General features: G+C 38.5%; 1 protein-coding gene and 1 long non-coding RNA gene across 2 annotated transcripts in view; both read left to right on the top strand.

Moving 5' to 3' along the window:
• The window catches only part of LOC132406463 (cAMP-dependent protein kinase catalytic subunit alpha-like), a 202,435-nt gene that overhangs the window by 1,423 nt on the left and 179,803 nt on the right, over positions 1–21,209 (top strand). The gene's annotated exons all lie outside the window — the stretch shown is intronic.
• Positions 28–8,195, top strand: LOC132406464 (uncharacterized). The gene is made up of 2 exons (XR_009516169.1): positions 28–1,676; positions 1,989–8,195. It is a non-coding gene; the product is annotated as an uncharacterized LOC132406464 (long non-coding RNA).

Raw genomic sequence — 21,209 nt, 5'->3', positions numbered from 1 at the left:
CCGTGAGAAAAAAGTAGCCAACGTTTCGGGCTGAGACCCTTCATCAGGAATATGGCCCTTCATCATCACCATTCCTGATGAAGGGTCTCAGTCTGAACGTTGGGTACTCTTTTCTCACGGATGCTGCCTGACCTGCTGAGTTCTTCCAGCATTGTGTACGTATTTTTTGATCCACAGCATCTGCAGTTGTATTTTTGTGCTTAATAAACAGAACTGGAATATAAGTTTCAAGTTTTGATTTAGTTGTATCTAGCAGTATGCTGCATGAATTACTGCTAGGACCTTGCTAGTTCTCAAGCTAAACGGAGAATAGGATGAAGGATCAAGTGCCATAAATCTAAGAGTCAAAGCTGGTAGCTTTAAGAGTTTGAAAGGATGCAGAGAGGCTTCAGAATTATACAAACAGACTAAGCAGATGAGGGAAGTGGTCATCTATTTAAGTAGAAAAATGGAAATGGAGAATATTTCTTAAACAGCAAAAAACTGAATGGTGTTGGTGGCTAAGAAGACATGGATTTCCTTGCAGGTGGATTATTGAGCAATAATGTGCAGGTACAGCAAGCTATTTGGTGGGCAAGGTATTTGTTAGCCTTTGCTGCAAGAGAATTTGACTCCATCTCATTAGGGTGCTGGAAAATATTCTTGCAGTAAAGGGAGAGCAATGAAGGTTTACCACAGATTAAGCAGAGGGAGCTAGAGACTCAAGTTTAGAAGAATGCAATTTTATTGAAAACCTTTGAAGATTATGTTCCCTGGGTCAGAGTGTCTGTAATAAAATGGTCATTTTGAGCAGATTTAAAATAATTCAGTTTTTGGATGTTTAGCTATTCGCTGGATAAGGCTTTGGTGGAAAAGATCTGTCTGAAGGTGGATCAGGTATGAGGGGCGAAAGGTCTGTTTCTATTTCTCACATTCAAACAACATGGTTACTTTTTGTATGCTCAATTTTTTTACCAAATACATCAAAATGTTATTTCCCTGGAACTGCAGTCCTTGCATCCAGTAATACAGTATGGTCAATGTCCATGATACCCTTTATTCTCCAATTGTATTACTCTTATGTTTGTGCTGTCCAATATTAATGAGTGTCATTCATTCTGTTCTTTTTCTCAACTAGTTAAGTCTCGGGTAATAGCAAAGTACAGCATTTAAGGGCCAAACAGACATTACAGATGTTAATACCTTGATCTGAGCCCAGAAGATTGAAGTTATTCAAACTTGTCTTGCATAGAATTCAGGCATATTTTTTATTCCATTAAGTTAGATCTGAAATACAATTCCAGGAATGAAAGAATGCTTAACCATGTAACAACTGATTTATTTTTAATGGTAATGTATGTTCTCACTAGGGAGATAAGGTTAGCTGAGCAATTGTGCATAAAATTAAAATCTATATTCTCAGTTATTTTATTGACTGATATTCACAGATTTTTGACTTCTGATTACAGACATGCAGACATCAGCAAAGTTAAGGGTGGTTCTTTCCCAAGCTGTTGCCCTAAAAGTTTCACCTGGACAAACTGGTGAAAATGTAATTCCATTTATCTTTGATCTGAGGACAATGTGATCCTTGGTCCACATTTGGGGATACTCCATGTCATCCTCTCTAGGTGACTTTTAAGCTATGTGTTGGACACCATTGTACTCTGCAGGAATGCCTACAGGTTCTGTCTGAGGTGGGTGTTAATTTGTATATGCAACCTGTCTGGAAAGAGTCCAACTGCTGCTACTTTTTGTTAATTTCTGGTTTTAATTTAATTGTGCATGTTCAGTGTGAAATTTTCTTCTAACTATGGTATTTCTCTTGCTGAGTGGTTCTGGCTGCTTTCAGATGACTTTCTTTACTATTTGCATTCTGGCTCTCTTCTGTAGTTGACTTCAGTAGGGTTTAAATTGGGTGTAGTACTTCTTGTATCAACACTCTGCAGTGAGTGCTTTAGAGCTTGTGTTTATTGTGTGTTTATGTTTTCTTAATCCGACACCTACAGGGCTCCCCTTGTTTCTAGCCCTGTGGATTTTTTGTTTGTTTCTCCTTTTGAAGGTGGAACAGCATGAAAGCTGTCGATGGCTTGGACTGGAACCTCATGTCAGCCAGACTGAAGAAGGATGGTGAAAGAAAAAGGAATAATACTTTTGAAATGAACATTTCTCATTTCAGATGGGGAAAATTACAAAGTTCACATTGGGAGAAAGGCTCAAAATAACTTCTTTGAAGTTAACGAAGAAAAAATGGCTATGGATGACTAATGCAAATGTTGTGTTCTCATACCTGATAAGAATAGATATTTGGTGATCTGCGTGATGAATCAGATGCAGTAGTGAGTGCTGGTAATGTTGATGTTGAAAGCCGAATGTTGATCTGGAACCTAATGCCACTTCGTCAGATGATATCACCATGTTGTTCTCGTCTAGATGAGATCTAAGAACGGATCCTTGGAAGCCAGCAGAATTGATTCAAAATGTATTCAATTCACAATTGCTGCCCGACCAACTGTGTATTCACAGTGATTTTTGTTTGTATTTAATTTTTATTCTGCAGCCTTTTTGTTGTTGCATTCATCGTATGTGCGGGGAAAGTGTCCAATGATGCCACAAAATGCATTTTGTTAAAATGGCTGCAAATATTTTAGTTGTTCATAATTTTGTGCAGATTGCATTGACAATATGATGAGGCTGAACTGGTCCCTGGCTTTTGTGTGCTGGTAAGGGAGCTTTTAATGTGAATATGACTACCCCACTGACACCAGAACTCTGCAAATGATAAAACCAGTAAACCCTCCCAGCTTTTTCAGCAGCTACTGGACATTTTTAATATTTTGATATTGCAGATGGAAAGATGATACCAAAACTTGTGTACCATAAGTTCAAGGTTAATGACTTCAACCATACAGCTAAATGAAACAGTGGGGCCACGGTGCATACAGTCAAACACAGCTCCTATAGCTATGATAGAACATACAGTCAAAACAATACTATTACACAAATCATGGAGCGACATGACCTGAAGATTGGAGTGCATAGGATGTTGTCTTGGAGTCATGTATCTGCAAGATCAATAATGCTGTTGTTACTTGTCTCACGTTGTGTCAGCCAGAAGCAAAGGCAATTCAGCTTGTCTTGCAGGGAGAGAGCACTGGAAAGCAGCACCAATGGGAGGGGCCAGCCCACAAGCATGGATTCCAGTGTGCATGCAGTGTCTCTTTTCTCTCCCACATTGCTTCCGGCGCCTCCTCCCCGGGTGGCTGTAACAGGTGTTACCACCGAATGAGGGTCAGAACTGTGTAACATTCGAAGCTATGCAGCTCTCCCACCATAAATTTTTTCCAATATACGAATAAACCAAGTAACCATAGCAGAAAACTGTTTTCAAACCCTTGCACTATTGGTAGTGTAGTGGTTAGCACAATATTTTACAGTAGCAGCAGGCTGTAAGGAGTTTGTACATCCTCTCTATGACCATGTGGGTTTCCTCCCACAGTCCAAAGATGTACTGGTTGGTAGGTTAATTGGTCATTGCAAATTGTCCTGTGATTAGACTGGGATTAAATTGGGGGATTGCTGGGCAGTGCGGCTTGAAGAATCCTAAGGGCCTTTTCCATGCCGTGTCTCAATAATTAATTAAAATGATTCAAATTGTTATGTGCCAGCATCCATGTCTTTATGTCCTTATGGATGCATCTTTTAAACTTCTCCATTAAAACCAACTCTTTCAATTTGTCGTAATCATCATTCACATTTTTACATGTGCACCATCATTCAAAACACAGACTTTTCATAAGCAAACTCCACATGAGTCTGGCTCACAGGTTTTCTCAAGTTCCTAAACCTTTGCCTATAGACCTCTGGAACCAATTCATAAGCTTTAAGCACAGCCTATTTTAATGTCCCATAGTCAGCTGCATCTTCAACTGCTAGGGCAGAATCAGCCTGCTAAGCCTTACCTTTAATTACACTCTGCAACATGAGAGGCTAGCACTCTCTTGGCCACTGTAGGCTCTGAGCAACTTTCTCAAAATGCTGAAAGTATTTTATCAGCTTTGGCCTCATCAAATGGAGGAACCAATTTAACTTCCAGACTGGCAACAAACATTACCAGAGCCAGAAGTTGGACCTTTGAGCCTTAGCCTCTTTATCTCAAACTGCCTTTGTCTTTCTTTTTCCTCAACCTCTAACTTTAGTTGTTCCAGTAGTAACTGGAGCTCAGGGTTATCTGGTTTATTTTCAGGAAACAATTCTAACACCTCGGCTTCAAATACACCCGTAAATACATAGTGCTCAACTATTGTCCTCTGAATCTGCCTTTTTCATGGCCTGCTTTACCATAATAAGTTTTAGCTCATTAGCAATGGCGAACAACTCTGTCTGTTTGGCTTCCTCTAATGCCTCAGAGGTTGGCGATGCCAGAAATTCATCTGTATCTATTGCTGCTGGTTTCCACACACAAGTCAATCAAAAGGGGAGTAATCAGTCAATAAGCCACAATTAGTTCAAATCCCAGATGACGAGCCCCCAATTTATGTTATGCACCAGACCACAACCTGAGTCAAGTTTTAATGTAAAACAACTTTTTTATTAGTGTCTACCCAAAATACAGAAGATTAAAAACTACTGTCCTAAATGGAAGTTAATCGTGTTATGCGTTTGTGGCTCCCAAACTATCAGGTTTAGGAACAGTAAAGTCTTAAGATGGCAAGCTAGAAAATTCCGGTAATCCACGGAATAAATGGGAGGAGAAACTTGTAAATCCACATTAAAATGTAACAAGGAGGTGTCCATGAAGAATTCTAAAGGTTCCATGCTGGGAGAACAAGGTAACAGTCACAGAAGATCTCAGCCGATGAGTAGTGTTCTAAAATCCATGTAGAGATATCACAAGATGACAGTCATGGAATACAACTTAGCACGAGTGGTCACCACATAACACACCCAAATCCATGTAATGGTTAATGAAAAGTGTCACCACAGAGTAATCCAGGAATCCACATATGGATTGTACAAAGTGACAATCACTGATCCAATCTGCACTGTGTGCTGCTAATCAATCCAATCCTTTGGGCATGGGAAAGTATCAAACTTCACCCATCACTGTAGCGAGCTTCTGAAGCCTTAACCCTCTCCTTCAAGAATGTCCCAGCAATCTGTCTGCATTTCGTTATACTAACGTCATCCACCCACCCTGTCCAGGAGTTTAAAGTGACACAGAAACGTTGACCAGTAACGAAATAAAATTGCAGTGTCATTTGAGAAACTGTTAACCTCTGCAATTGTTCACAAAAAGATCTACAAAATCACTGTTTTTGTATATTGACCAAAAAATGGTCACAAAGGCTCATCTCTTTAAGCATGTTATTTGTCCTGACTTTAAATTTTTAATCCATAAAACTGCTTTTGAAAGAATACAGCATTATTGATAGGAGTTGGTGGATGAGGGCAGGTAGGGGAATCTTCTTTGAAGATTGAACTGAATATTTTGTCTTCTGGAAGTTAATTTGTTCTTAGTGGCCAATGTTGGTTGCCTATGCTTCACAGCAAATTTTGATTAGTTTTGCACAGTAGTGTGAAGAATTGAATGAGGTCTTTCATATCTACTCAGTTGTTGCTTATTAGGGTGTGGTTTCAATGGTGCTTGTCATACTTTGATATCTTATCCATCTGTTCATTCTTCATATTTGAATCTAGCCCATGAGAAACTACAGGACAAGTGGCCACGCGACTAGATATTATTGCTCAGTTTAGTTCATACACCAACAATCACATGTGCATTTCCCAGTATGCTTGGTAGTATTTACACTGTCTCCTTATCAACTTCAATTGCACCTTTTATTGTAAGCAAGTTTCAGCTCAGCGATTCAACAATTAATATTTTATTTAGTCAGCTGTTGCTCCTTTGTAACTTAACAGGATGAACCAATAGGTAATCAAAATAGACATGAAGCAAGTTGAAATAAGAGTCTTGTTATTTCATAAAATTTCTGTTTCAGTTAAATATTCAAGTTAGAGCTGGAAAAACATTAATTATGAACATTACTTCCTTAATGGTTTTTAAATGCATGTGTTCTTAATACTAGCATTACCTGTAGCTGCAAATATTGCTATAAGGATTAAAATGTTCCCGGTTTGATCTTTTATAAACAAGACTGGAGTTATGTAGAGATCATTGTTCTGCAGAACTTGGAGCAAACGTAACATTCATCTATTGTGGACAGTTCCCTGATGCTGCTTGGTTTGTCAAGGTACATTGCCATTTGACTGGAACTTTAATTCAATTAACTGTTGAAAGCTGGATTATTGTCTTCAGTATGTGCCTCCAACTTATTTCCTCACAATGGGTCTATCCTTCTCTCCTAGAAAGTCCAACACCAAGGCAAATTGTATAACTGCCCATCTAACCCCATGTTTGTTCCATCACTTAAATGGTCCTTGTCTCTGTCCATCTCTATTGTAAAGCCTTCAGCTTGCCTGCAGCAGAAACCCTCGTGTATATTGATGCAGCCTTTATAAACACTGGTTCTTGTATTCTTGCATGCATGACCATTGTTAACCCTTCATTGTCCCAGTCTTGATTTACAATGTTTGAGTCCAGCAGAATTTCACTGTTTGTGTCTTTTGGTGTTGCTTTTTCTTGGCCACAACGTCAGAATAGAGGAATACCCATTTAGATCAGAAGTGAGGAAAATTTTCTTTAGTGGTGAATCTGTGGAATTCATAGTCTCAGGCAGCTGTGCAGGTCAAGTCATTGGGTATATTTAAAGTGAAGATTGATAGTTGCTTGATTAATCAGGGCATCAAAGGTTATGGGGAAAACATAGGAGAATGGTGTTGAGAGGGATTGTAACTCAGCCCTGCTGGAATGGAGGAGCAGACTTGATGGGCTGAATGACCTAATTCTGCTCCTGTATCTTTTGGTCTTATTTCTATATTCTGCTCCAGCCCTGTAACCCAGACCGCTGCAATCCTCAATTCCAGTCTCTACAGCTGATTTCACTTCGTTCATTATGCTAACGTTCCTAATCGTTGACATTTTTATTTCTCTGATTTGTATGACATGTCATATTTCATGTTAAAAGCATTTTTAAAAAGATTATTTGTTTGTCCTAAACAGCTGGGTTCTCTGTTGTTCTTACTAAATTCCACTTAAACATATCCATTATGAACTAATCACCATGAGAACTTTGGAATTTGTTTAGATATTAATTTAATAATTGTGAATGGCTACTAAAGAACAGTATTATCTTTGCTGTTTGTGCAAATGATCAACTTGCTAATATTGTCAAGCTGTGACTTATAGATTGTAAAGTGACACAAGCTCTTTGTAAATGCCTATGCTCATAAGATTCACCATATCATTCACTTGTCTCTGTAACAGATCTAGTGTTTTCATAAGTTGCTCGTGTTTAATTTTGCACTTAACTTTCATTTTGGCCAGTCTTGGCATATTGTGGACAAATGACCTCTCATTTTTTAAATACACAGATTCTATTTTCATGGCTAAAGGTGCTTTTTATTATTATCATTCTGTGACCAGCACTCGTGGCCTGTTTTGTGTACCTCAAATTCACCAATGTCTCTGCTGACTTGGTTCTGTATTGTAGAGACGGTCTGAATAGTGCAAGTGTTTTGTTTGAAATTTGAAATCACAATGTGCAGAATAACAGTAAAAAAAATCCTGCTACCTCAGCTACAACTAAGGTGTTGCATCTTTTACTTGTGTGTCTCTGTTACTTTGCCTGTCGATGTAACATTTGTTGATTTGGGAAATTGTTTGGGTCTGTTTGACAAAATGGGTTGACTACAAGTAATTAAAAAAAAAGTAAGCTTGTGCTAACAGGAGATAGTTGGTTTTAATATGTAATGTCCTATAGGTGGTGTTCTTGTTTTAAAATTCATATTTTTCTTTCAAACCTATCATGTCTCATAATTTTCTGAGACTGGGGATTAAACTCGTTCTATGTAGATGGTACATTGTAATTTTAAATGTTTTCAGTTATTCAAGTTGCCTCTTTTTAAGTTCTTTTCCCAAATATCCATTCCATTTTCCATTTCAAAAATGAGCAGAAAACTGATAAATATAATATGCAAGGTGTGCTATTTATGTGCTATGTGGAGTCAATAGAGTAATGTTTTGTGAGCTGTTTATTTTTAACAAACAGTGAAATATAAGATTTTTGTGAATTAAATTTATTTTTGGAATTATACTTTTGTTTTGGGTGTAAATACCTAATTTATCTGTGATTTCTTTTGATGTTCTGAAGATGTTTTTAATTTCATGAAGCTACTACACTTAAGTTACCTGATTGACCACACTTCATGTAAAATGAAAATTTTCATTTTGTGATGCTTGCTTTTACTAGAAAGAATGATAGTTTCTTCGAAGGATCTCAGACCCAAAGGTTTGGCTGTCTGTCTTTCTACAGATGCTGCTGGAACAGAGCTTTTACATGTTTTATTTTTTTAAATAACATTTCCAATATTTTCAGTTGTTTTGATAGTTCCACCTGAACATCAGACTCTTCCAGATCACTTAGTACTGCACCACAACACCCACTCATTATAGTTCATGCATCCAGGATACCCTGACTGCATTTGTGTTGCCATACAAGTGTTGTTTGTCACTGGAGAGTTAATAATTATCTGCAAAATGGGAAGGTTAATGATGTCAGTGTGAGCCATGATGAAATCTACCAGTTTACTTTAGCATTTGCGTATACTGAATTGAACAAATGTTGTGTAGTAATAATGGTCACATGAGAAAGTGCCTAGTACATTGGCCTATGATGTTAGAATGGAGAAGCAATGCATTCTCTCATTTGAAACTTGACACTGCTGTCTGTCTGCAACTGAAGTCAGGGAATTGTATTTTGTACGGCTTCCAAATGCTTCCTGCTGCTTGTATTGTTGTTTTGCTTGTCCTGTTCCTTCTCTTAACTTAGCCAGAGAGCATTACTACTTAAAATTTTCTTCCTCTTTTCTATTTTCTCTAAGTTTCTAGAAGTGAGCTGCTAGTAATTTGGCAAGGGCAATGGGACATCTGGGATATCAAGTTGGGAACAGTAGTCAAATTCTTTGGTGTTTAAGAAAACTGGGGAATAGTGAATGAAGAACTGGAGCACTTCAAAGTCAAATTTAGTTTAAAGTTCAATGTAAATTTATTATCCAAGTACACTCATGGCACCACATACAGCCCTAGGATTGATTTTCTTGCAGGCATTCACAGTAAATACACAAAACACGATAGAATCAATGAAAGGCTGCATCCAACAGGATAAACCATCAATGTGCAAGACAACAAACTGTTCAAGTACAAAAAGAAAGAAAAAGATCTTAAGTAAATCAATAAATATCAAGAACATGAGATGAAGAGTTCTTGAAAATGAGTCCATAGTTTGTGAGAGCCGTTCAGTAATGGGGTGAGTGAAGTCAATTCCACTGGTTCAAGACCCTGATAGTTGAGGGGTAATAACTGCGACTCAACTTGCTTCTGTGGGTCCTGACGCTCCTGCACCATCATGGTAGCAGCAAGAAGAGAGCATAGCCTGGACAGTTAGGGTCTTTGATGATGAATGCTGCTTTCCTGCAATAGTGCTCCTTGTAGATCTGCTCATTGGTGAGGAGGATTAACTCACTACTTTTTGTGGGCTTTTCTGTTAATGGACATTGGTGTTTCTATACTATTCCATGATACAGCTAGTCAATATACTCTCCACTGCACATCTGTAGGTTTGTTAAATTTTTAGGTGATATACAGAGTCTTTTCAAATATCGAAGAAAGTTGAAGTGCTGTCACGCTTACTTTGTAATGGCGTTTATGTGCTGGGCCCAGGACAGATTCTCTGAAAAGATAACACTGAGGAATTTAAAGTTGCTAACCCTCTCCACCTCTGCTTGCCTGGAGAGATGGTTTATGGACTTCCAGTTTCCTCCTAATGTCAATAATCAGCTCTTTAATCTTGCTGATATTGAGTGTGGGGTGGCACACTCAGGCAGATTTTTAGTCGCCCTCCTATATGCTGATCCAGCCAGCAACAGTGGTGTCGTCAGCAAACTTAAATGTGGCCTCAAAGTTGTACAAAGCGAGTAGAGTAGAGGGCTAAGCACACAGCCTTGTGGTGCATCTGTGCTGATGGTGATGCTGCCAATCCGAATTGACTGAGGTCTGCAAGTAAGGAAATTGATCCAGTTGTGCAAGGAGGTATCAAGAAAAGATCTTGAAGTTTATTGATTAATCTTGAGAAGGTAGTATTGAATATGAGAATGAGAAGGTAGTATAGAAGCTGTAGTGAATGAAGGGAATTCTGATATATGCATGTTTGCTATCCAGATGGTCCAAGATTGAGTGAAATACCAATAAAGTAGCATCTTCTGTTGATCTGTTGTGATCCGGGGCAAACAGGAGCAGATCCAAGTCACTTCTCAAGCAGGAGTTGATATATTTTATCACCAACCTCCCTCCCAAGTTACCACATCTTTCTTTGGCACTTGCTTGAAGCAGCTGAGTACCTGGGGCTGCTGAAGCAAGAGGTTAAAGATATTAGTAAACACTCCAGCCAGTTGATTACCACGGGTCTTTAGTACTCAACCAGGTACCCAACATTATATAAACCTTCTAAGTGGAGATCTAGGAAAACTACTCCATGGGTCTTTGGAATTTAGGCTGAACAAAATAGAGCATATGAACTACGCTTGGGTGCATGTGATGTCATTGCCCTTTCCTACTGGGTTGGGAAGCACAGCTTGTAAGTATTGCGGTGTTCAGAAATGCACATGAGTGTCCTGAACTAGCTATAGGTCAACTGTTTCCTATAGAAGAAGCAAATGGCTTTGAAGCAGTAACATTGAAATCCAGTTGTGATATTTGTTTATCAATGCTGATTACTTCCTTTTCAGTAATTGCTTGTTAAATGGATACTCAAACTCCATTGCTGATTGTGCAACTCATGCAATTTCTCAAGTAATGTGGTTGGAAAATTCTTCACCTTGCTGGGCTGAGCTAACTACTTTTTTGTTTACACCTAGTGTTACAGAGCACTACAGCATAAACAGGCCCTTCAGTGTATTAAGCCATGCTGAATTGTTTTCACTCTAGTCCCATTTACCCACACCTGAACCATAGCCTATCTCCTTTCCATATATTTATCCAAACTTCTCTTAAGTGTTGTGATCGAACCCATGTCCACCTCTTGCAGCCTGTTCCACACTCGGCACCACCCTCTGAGTGACAAAGTACCTTCTCAAGTTCACCTTAAATATTTTACCTTTTACCTGTAACCTATACCTCTAGTCTTACTCAATCTCTAGCTGTAGTCTCACCCAACCTCAATGGAAAAAGCCAGCTTGCATTAACTCTATGCCCCTCATAATTTTGTATATCTTTATCAAGTTTCATCTTTATGACTTTTGGAGATCAGTTCATCTTCTACTCACTTAACTATTCACATAACAGGAATTTTGACCAGGGTGCCCAAACTTTTGCATGCCACTGTATACTCCAGTATTTTGAATATAACATTCTCTACCCACATTTATCATTATTTGACAAACAAAAATTATGTTAATAGGAAAGTGCAGTCTTACTTATTTGGGCATATTATTGTTGGGGGGAGTAAAATAGAGAAAAGAGCAATGTGCTTTTTCTTAGCTGGGGTGTTTCAGGTTCATGGGAAGTACAGTGATAGTTAGAATTTGTACCAAATAAGTACTGAGGTATATAGAAATATAGTTGGGCAGGTATGGAAATTCGTATTCAATGAAAGACTAAGTAACCTCTTCCTGGAATGCATAAGCTGTCAAATTAGTTTATATAGCAGCAAAGTCTTTTGCCTTTCTACAAAAATCCTTGATCTGTAAGTTGAAGTATTTTGAAACAAAACAAGCTACTGGGAATACACCCAAGTTGGTCAACATCTGTGGTGGGAAAAACAGAATTCATTTTTATATAGATCAGAACGTTTCTTCTGTAAAAATATTGGTCTGAATATTTAACTATTTCTCTCCACATGCTGCCTCACTGGCTGAGTATGCCCAGCAGTTTTTAAATTTACGTTTTTAGCATTTGCAGATTTTTTTTGCCTTTAAATTAAAATATTCTGCATCATATAAGTACAGAATGAGATTGAAATTTAGATATGGGAAGCAGAGAGTAACCGTTACATTAATTCCTATCTTTTAATAAAAAATGTTCAAGGGATGGGAGCTTTGCAGACTGGGCCATCATTTATTTGTCCATCCCTATTTGAAATAGCAAGTTGTGCTAATTCTTTAAAGGTCAACATACTTCGTGGATTATTATTGTGTTAACGAAGGATAAATATATAAGTGAACAGAGTGGTTTAAATATCAGGAAATTCCCAGAAAATAAAATACTGGTTTTTCAGGTTTCTGGTGATTAGTGGCATGCTAATTTCTTAAATTCCTCACTGAGAGAAGAATTTTTTTCGCTGAGGCAGAGATGATCCAGCTTTGCGTAAACATAGATACTGCAAAACAAAATGTCAATGTTGCAGTAACCTTGATTTTGTCAATGGTAAAGAATTTCCCTTTTTCCCCACAATTAACTTGTGTACATTTTCCAGGAAATGGAGCCTCTGGATAGGATATTGAATACAGTGAAATAGTTTGGACAATGGATGTTTGTACAGTACTGTGCAGAAGTCCTAGACACGTGTGTGTATATATAGCTAGGGTGCCTAAGACTTTTGCACAGTACTATATTTGTCAATGTGGAGCGAAGAGCAAGATTGTAAATCTGGCGGGAACAAAGGTTGTTGGGAATGGTGAGAGTGAAGCGCCACTAGTGGCAGGGAAAGGGTGCCAGGGACATGGGTATCACGAGTGCAGATCCACCCGGCCCTGAGACACCAGGCAAGGTAATTTGATTCCAAGCAATTAGTTTATTAATTGTTACTGAATGTTTCTCTGGTGCTTCCTGCTTCTTCCCCTCTTCCTTCCCCTTTCCCATCCACAATTCCCTCTGCCCCTTCGCACTCTCAACTCATAATAGAGACGCATATCTGAATCAGGTTTATCATCACTCATAGTTTGGTTTTATTCTCAGCAAGATTTGTGTCTTCTACACTAGTCATTCTCTATCCTTTCCCCCTCAAGCAACTAGCTTAATGGGGGCTTAGAATTTAATGCCATTAAGGCCTGGTTCCCTCTTAATATCTACTCATTTTAAGATACTCTTCAAATCTGTTACTGTGACCAAATTATAGCACAGATGATGGTAATTAAGATGCTGCATCTGGTGTTTATTTGATAATGCTGTTCCATTTGAACCTAATACGTTGAAGTAATAATTACAATGAATAATCATATGCATTTAAAGAGCGAACACGAGGAAATCGGCAGATGCTGGAAATTCAAACAACACACACAAAATGTTGGTAGAACACAGCAGGCTAGGCAGCATCTATAGGGAGAAGCGCTGTCGACGTTTCGGGCCGAGACCCTTCACATTCTTGTCTTAGTCTTTGGTGGTTAGCACAATGTTTTACAGTACCAGTGACCTGGATTCAATTCTTGCTGCTGTCTGTAAGGAGTTTGTACGTTCTCCTGACCGCATGGGCTTTCTCCAGGTGCTCCAGTTTCCTCCCACAGTTCAAGGACGTACCAATTAATAGGTTAATTGCTAATTATAAATGATCCCATGATAGGCTGTTAGAATGGGGGTTGCTGAGCATCATTGCTCAAGGAGCTGGAAGATCCTGTTCTGCACTGCATCTCAATAAATAAATAAGTGCACAGTGGGTTTCCCTGTACTGCATGTTGGTTAAGTGTGGATTTTGTACATAGATACATGAATAAAGAACAGTAGGCCATTGAGCCCAAAGTTACAGCTGGCATCTGTCATTTTTGAACACCGATCTGATGATTCCCTTAATATCCAAATATCTAAAGATTTGATTTGATTTGAGGTCCATCATTTAATTATAACCCACGAGATGATTAATGCTATTAAGAGTACCTGGCCAAGTTCTGTTCTCCCCACAAAACTAATAATAAATTTCAATACATTGGCCTTAATATCTCCTTGTGCATTTGGATCTTTGATTTCCTCACTTGCAAACCCCAGATAGTTTGGGTTGGCTGTGACATCTCCACAATTTTCATTAGCGTAGGTGTACCTCAAGGCTGTGTGCTCAGCCCACTGCTCCACTTGCTTTTCACTTACGATTGTGGCTAAGCATGGCTCCAGTGCCATATTTAAGTTTGCTGATGACACCACCGTCATAGGCCAAATCAAAGGTGGTGTTGAATATATGATATATAGGAGGGAGATTGAAATCTGTCTGAGTGGCGCCATAACAACGACCTCTTACCCAATGCCTGCAAGACCAAGGAAATTATTGGCTTCGGTAGGAAGAAACCAGTGGTCCATGAGCCAGTCCTCATTGGGGTTTCAGAGGTGGAGAGGGTCAGCAACTTTAAATTCCTCTGTGTTATCATTTCAGAGGATCTGACCTGCGCCCAGCACACAAGTACAATTATGAAGAAAGCATAGCAGGGCCTCTACTTTAGAGTTTCTGAAGATTTAGCATGAAATCTAAAACTTTGATAAATTTCTGTAGATTTGTAGTGGAGAGTTTATTGACTGGCTGGTATGGAAATGCCAATGCCCTAGAATGGAAAATCCTCTAAGAAGTAGTGGATATGTCCATCGAGGTAAAGCCCACCCCTCCATTGAGCACATATTGGATTTGTTGAGTATATCCACAAGAAAATGAATCTCAGGGTTGTAACTGCTGACATATATATATTTGACAATAAGTTTACTTTGGTCTTTGAACTAATAATGAAGAAAAGGAAGGCGATGCAAAAATGTATCTGCAGTCCTATTAGCACTGCAGCAAAGCAGGACAGGATATGTAAAGAAGGTGTTGTACTTATCTACATTAACATCTTCACTGAACCAAGCAATAAACCACAAATCACTGAGTGTTTGAACCCAGTGGATTAGTGAGCAGGCTGAGACTTCTTTCAGCATATGAGTTACTCTGGTCTCTGAATTCTGGCCTTGTTATATAAAAACAAAGAATTTCCCATAAAGTGATTAGGTATTTTTATTAAGAAAATGGTATATTGCCTGGTTTGGCATTGTTTGCCTCTACCTTCCAAGGGCATTGGGATGAAGGTAGATTGTACAGTGCATAGAAACATAAATAGAATAATAGACATACTTGGCAGAGAAGCATTGCACAATTTCAGAAATATTTTGCATGGAAGAAGTAAAATGGCTTGACAAAATGAAATGAAATTTTCCATGTTAATGAATCAAGTGTTCTCTTTAATAATTGCCTTTCTCTTGTTCAAAGCACATTTGTTTACAGTATCTGTAAATTTCAAATGTCAGAAATATTTTGGGAGTGATGCATCAGTTGAACAGCTGAAGTTGTAAAATATTTCAAGGGTAGGATGATGCTGAACATCAAGAAAGAAGCACCATGGGGAAATGGATTAAAGCTTTGATTTCGCTGTGGGAATGGGGAAGAGTCAAAACTGGCATAGCAATTGCTGTCCAGGGGGCAAGCAAATCTGGCATCCAAATAGTTCTAGACCTTATGTCTAGATAGTACAGTACTTAAAGTAAATTGCACAAGTAGTAAAAGCCAGTACTGGCCAATTCTGATGCACGGTCATCTACCTTTAACATGACTCAAGTTTTTACCTTTCCACAGGTACATCCTGATCAACTGGGTGTATCCCAAATGCTTGTATTTTATTTCCTACCATCCTGTTATTTTGATTGTTTTCTCTCTTATCTGACAGTTGAAAGTAATTAGATTGCTGGGACATCATTGCCTTCACTACAACAGAATATTGTCCTTATAAACCCTGCTTCAAATTAAAATGTACATAGTTTGTCTTAGTGGGAGATCTCATATCAGTGACCTGAAGTTTCAATTTCTCTCCACCTCTTTGTGTGTGCACACTGTCTAAAGGGGCATTAGTCATATTTGAATAAACAATGCAGGATTGCATTAAAACAGAATTCATATGTGTTAGTATTTTTCCTCTGTTTACTTTACCAAAAGTAAAAAATGGTTTTAAAGTTTTCAGTATATTTATTTCCAGAGCCATAAATATTGGTTTGCTTTGGCATGTAATGGCCAAATAGTGGGGGTACTGTCAGAATTGCTGTAATTGTATCTGGGAACAGATATGCTTTAAGTCAGGCAGAGGAGGGCTGTTAGAGCAAAGCTGCTCATAATGGAGCTGATGCTTACTTTCCCCAAAAGTCTCTGCCTTCCTTAAAGTCCAAGTCTGGACTCTGGCGTAATAAATGTCTGAAATTTGAAATAAAGTAGTTTGAGAAGTATTTCTAATTGTGTTGCTGTAATAATTTATCAGTAATTTCTTAAAATGTGAAATATTTTGTTAGTTTGTAATTTGACTTCCATTGCAAATAATATACTTCATATTTATGAAATTCTGATTTGACATTTGAACTAGTCAGGTCATTATAACAGCAAAATGAGTGCTGATAAAATGTATTATTATAGTCTGTAATATATGTCAAATGAGTCCTCAACCCACAATAAATATTTGTTTAACGTTTTTTCTAACTGAAATATAACATAGTTATGCTTCATATCTGCCTTGGAGTATACATAACCTCAGTCCAGTGATAAGTATCTGTTGGGAATATTGCTCACACTAACTTGTAAGTTGCTAGGTATAAAAATCAGTGCCACGCTTGCTGAAAGATTAATATTCTAATATTTTAATCAGAATCTAAGGGAAATAATCTCTCAATAGCAGACTGCGTCAGTTTTCCAAATGGTGCCTGTGCAGAGTGCTTTCGTGGTCCAATAGAGGGAAAAAGTTTCCCTAGACCGGTGAGTGCCATTAGAGTGGAGCAGGAGCCCTCACGCTCTTAACAAATTCTGCTGAGAGCCTGATGGTGCTCTCATTGCATGGGGTTGCTGAGATTTCCTGCAAGCCTGAAAGGAGCAGGACTCCTGCTGTCTTGTGGATGTCACCATGATTCCAGTGGAGTTGATAATCGTGTTTTATGTAATGTCTAGATTTAAAACTTAAGATGTGCCAATGTTTGTGGGGTGGAACTGAGAGCTTGTTGAATGACTTTGATGTCTTTCTGATTATTCTCATGCAAGTCTACTCTTAATGGACTGATACTGAAAGCCTAAAGCCATTGTATATTCTCTGGCTGACATTCTCATAAAGCACACAGCTATATGAGTTTTATGAAGCATGTGATGCAGTTTTTAATGCCACTTGTTTTATTTTTGACAGTAATAGATGTATATAAAAATAATCATTTTTTACAAGGACTAAAGGAGCAACTGTATATAGTTTTAAAAAAAAAACAAATTAAGTGTCTGGATGTTTCTTTATGATTTTGAGTCTGGAGCGGTTGATACCATTACATTAGAGGTTGAGAATCATGTGGTCTCCCAATTATATAGTGATTCATCAGTTGCTAATTTTTTGTTTTTTTTTATTATATGAGTACTTCAGAAAAGGGCAGCATTCATGTAATAGTCTTTATGGAAAGCAGCACATCAAATGTTAAAACAGTGAAAAAAATACTTTGAAGATGATCTCAACTCTAACTGTTGTTGGTATGAGCATCCCATGGCTAAATTAGTACAAACTAAGTGGTACAAGAGGTTGCGAAGGCCATTAAATCAGGTGAAAAACTACCTCTGGAGCGGATGAAATGCTTCCTGAAAATACTAAAATGTAATGGGAAAGTATTCTGAAACAAATTCATCATCTCATTACACATGGAAAAAGACATACTGGGGAACCTCAGACTTTGAAGTTGTGACCTTTTTCATAAAAGGGGTCTATCCTGATTGTAGTAATTAAAGTGGTGCCTCTGCTGTCTACCACCTGGGAAAGTCATTGCAACTGCCTTCTCTCAGTGGTTAAAGAAATCTGCCTAGAATCATAATGTATATTTTGTCCAGTTTGATAAAGGAAATGTGCTCAAGCTTCACTGAGCAAAAATTGGAGAAACATATTGAAAGCAACACTGTGCATGTCCTTTGATCATAAAAAAGCTTTCAGTTTTGTTATCAAATGGGAAAATTATCAGTCATATCCATATTTGGCTGTCCTCCCTTAATGTAGCATGATGTATGCAAGCTGAAATTCTAGCCACTAGGTCCACCATAGACTTGATTCCAATGTAGAATGTGGCCTAACAAAGATTGATTTCAAATTAGCACCATGACCATGTAATTTCTGACCTTACTGTGGAAATGTGGATGGTCATTGGAGCACCTTCTCCAATTCTTCAAATTAGCCAATGCTACTGGATCCAAATGCACCAAAAATATAGGTTTCTGCTCCCAGGCTGTTGGACCAACCAGGTTTGATTGGCTGATCAATTTGCTCACACTATACAAGCGTATCTAATTCTTGACATCTGAAGCAAATGCACTGAATGTTGTCATAGTAAGAGTTGCAGTGAGACTGAAAATGTTTCAAGGGTATTCTCACAGTTGTATTCTTTGGGGGGGGGGGGGTGGGAGAGAGAGAAAATGTATGATGACTCCTGGGAGTCCCTTATCTGTGAATTTTCAAAATTAAGAAGCATCTGAAGGCATTTGTGCACTTGCTGTCTGTATGGGTGGGGGATACACAGGCCAAATATAAATTGTAGATGTAACACCTACTCTTACCCTACAATACATCACCTACCACCTGCCCTAGCTGTTACTTCAGTACTCACAGAACTACTGGCAGCAAGTTGCCCTTAGGTCTGAAAGGCTGCACAGTAGAACTTTGTCTGTGTTATTTAGTTTGGAAATAAAAACAATTTTGCATCTATTAACGAGTGTATTCTTGATAAGAACATGGAAGCAGTTGTGTCTCATTATTCTTCAAGGTGTCTTTGGACAAGAATTGTAATTAAATGGAATGAAATAATTTTACACAGTTCTTACTGTCTTAGGGCCAGCTGCTAGCACTCCTCGTGTATATTTTTTACTCTTTTACTCGCATTGACTTAACCTCTTTTTGGATGATGAAAAATGCTGCAGAGGTGTACAGAAGTTCATGAACCAATACCCTGTCCACCCAGGTTTCACAGGATGCAGCACTTCTCAAGCTTAATCTCAACACAGGCTGTTCTTCCACTAGCTGCCTTCATTTTATACCTGTCATACTAAAACATCAAGTGTAGGCCTGCACTATTCTCACTGTCAAGGTCACTCTTATTCTCAGCTTTGGGCTAGGTTTATTCCAGTGATCATCTATTGGTGTGTCCTGTACATCATCATCATTTGCTACTAACTATTACAGGTCATTGTTGCTTTCTGCTCCCAAGACCAGCTTTCATTATGTTTCCAGAAGTAGCAAAACCAGAAATGGTTATCATAGGCTCCTTATACTGCAGGGTTGGCCATTATTATCATTATGTGCAGTGCCATATGACTTAGGTGGTCCTAGTCTCATGACCGTGATTGTTCTTGGCAAATTTTTAGAAGTGGTTTGCCATTGCCTTCTGTCTAATTACAGGATGGTTGACACCCTCTCCCACAAACTATTATCAATACCTTACAGAGATTATCTGCCTGGTGTCAGTGGTTGCATAACCAGGACTTGTGCAGTGCACCAGCTGTTCATACGACCAATCACCACCTGCTCCCATGGCTTCACATGACTCTCATCGGAGGGAGGAAGGTTGGCTAAGCAGCTACACACCTTGCCCAAGGGTGATCTGCAGGCTACCTGGGAAGGAGCTTTGGTAGAGACATATCTCCACCCTATCACTCTGTGGCCATTATACCACCCCTTATCAACACTAATATTAGTTAATGGCAAGAGACCATGTTCCTATGTGGAGGAGCAACTTGGTCTATATGTTCAACAGAAAGCCCATGACAGATTTCTCTGAAGACAGCAAATTTCTGTATTTTCTGTGAGGAGGCATTTTACTTGCAAAAGAATAATCATGGATTGTATAACATTTACTTCTTCCCATACGTAGCTTCTCAGGGTATTTGCAGGTCACACCTGTATTACATCAGTGGAAATAGCATGATGCAATGCAGCCATACCACATCTAATAATAATTTTCACAAAGTTAGTTTAACATGGGTGAGGCTATGACTCTTGTAAATAGGCTGAACCTCCCAGTTCAGTTCTTAGTTTTGGTGTGACATTCCACAAGAGCTTATTCAGAAATAATTGAGGAAATTCAATTGTCATTGTTATGAGTCCTTGGGGGAAAATATGAATGCTGTGCTTTATTTCCATCCTACTGTCTTCACTTTTCAAATCTAACTCCCATTTCAATCTTAAAATTCACTATGGAGGCTAAATGTCTTCATGATAAGCAACTCTTCCCATTTACAAACTTGTATACGCTAATCAAATGTCCCATTATATCTCTTTTAGTCAAATACGCCAATGAATGTTTAGGATCAGAGCAATGGAAGCTAACAGTTTATTCATAAGTGAGCTTCTTGCATTGACTGCTTGATTAAATGGAATACCTGGACAGCAGCTGCAAATTATATCTCATGATCAAGAGAATGATACTCGTTCAGCCAGTTTTTAACACAGTATATTTAGCATAGTAACTTATAATTCTAGATCTAATGTCATAGGGCTCATCTGCAGTAAGCAATTTACCTTCCTGGCTTATCTATAGGAATGTAACCAGAGCACTTGCCATCATATGGAGAACCTGTAAGCACAACATAGACAGTGCCAGAGCTCAGGATCAAACCTGGGTTTCTGCAGCTGTGACACTGCCTACTTAGTCAGAGTAATACAGTGCAGAAACAGGCCCTTCAATCCAACTCGTCCATGCCAATCAAGATGCCTATCCAAGCTACTTTTAGGTCCTATGATTCCAACAAATTTTCTGTGGACTTGTGCAGCTATTGACTTTATAAAGCATAGATTGCCCTTGTACTGTTTAACATTTTCAACTTTGAGATCAACTGCACAATTCTAAAGGTATCTCAGCATACTGACATCCAGAGCGTGTTTCCATGATGCCACATTTTAAAGGTACCATTATAAGCCTTTGAGTCATCTGTATGAGTTCACTATTACTGTCAGCATTAAATCATTTATTCACAAAGGCATCCCAGTAATAACAGGCTGCTATCAGCAGCATGAACCTGATGCCATAGCTGCACCTGATCACATTTTGTGATATCTTCAATTGTCCTATCTAGGCTCTGTGTCTTCCTCTTTGAACAATAGCATCACAGTTATGAGATGTA

Source organism: Hypanus sabinus, chromosome 16, assembly GCF_030144855.1.
Source record: "Hypanus sabinus isolate sHypSab1 chromosome 16, sHypSab1.hap1, whole genome shotgun sequence".
Lineage (NCBI taxonomy): Eukaryota > Metazoa > Chordata > Chondrichthyes > Myliobatiformes > Dasyatidae > Hypanus > Hypanus sabinus.
This window is presented reverse-complemented; position numbering and strand designations above follow the sequence as displayed.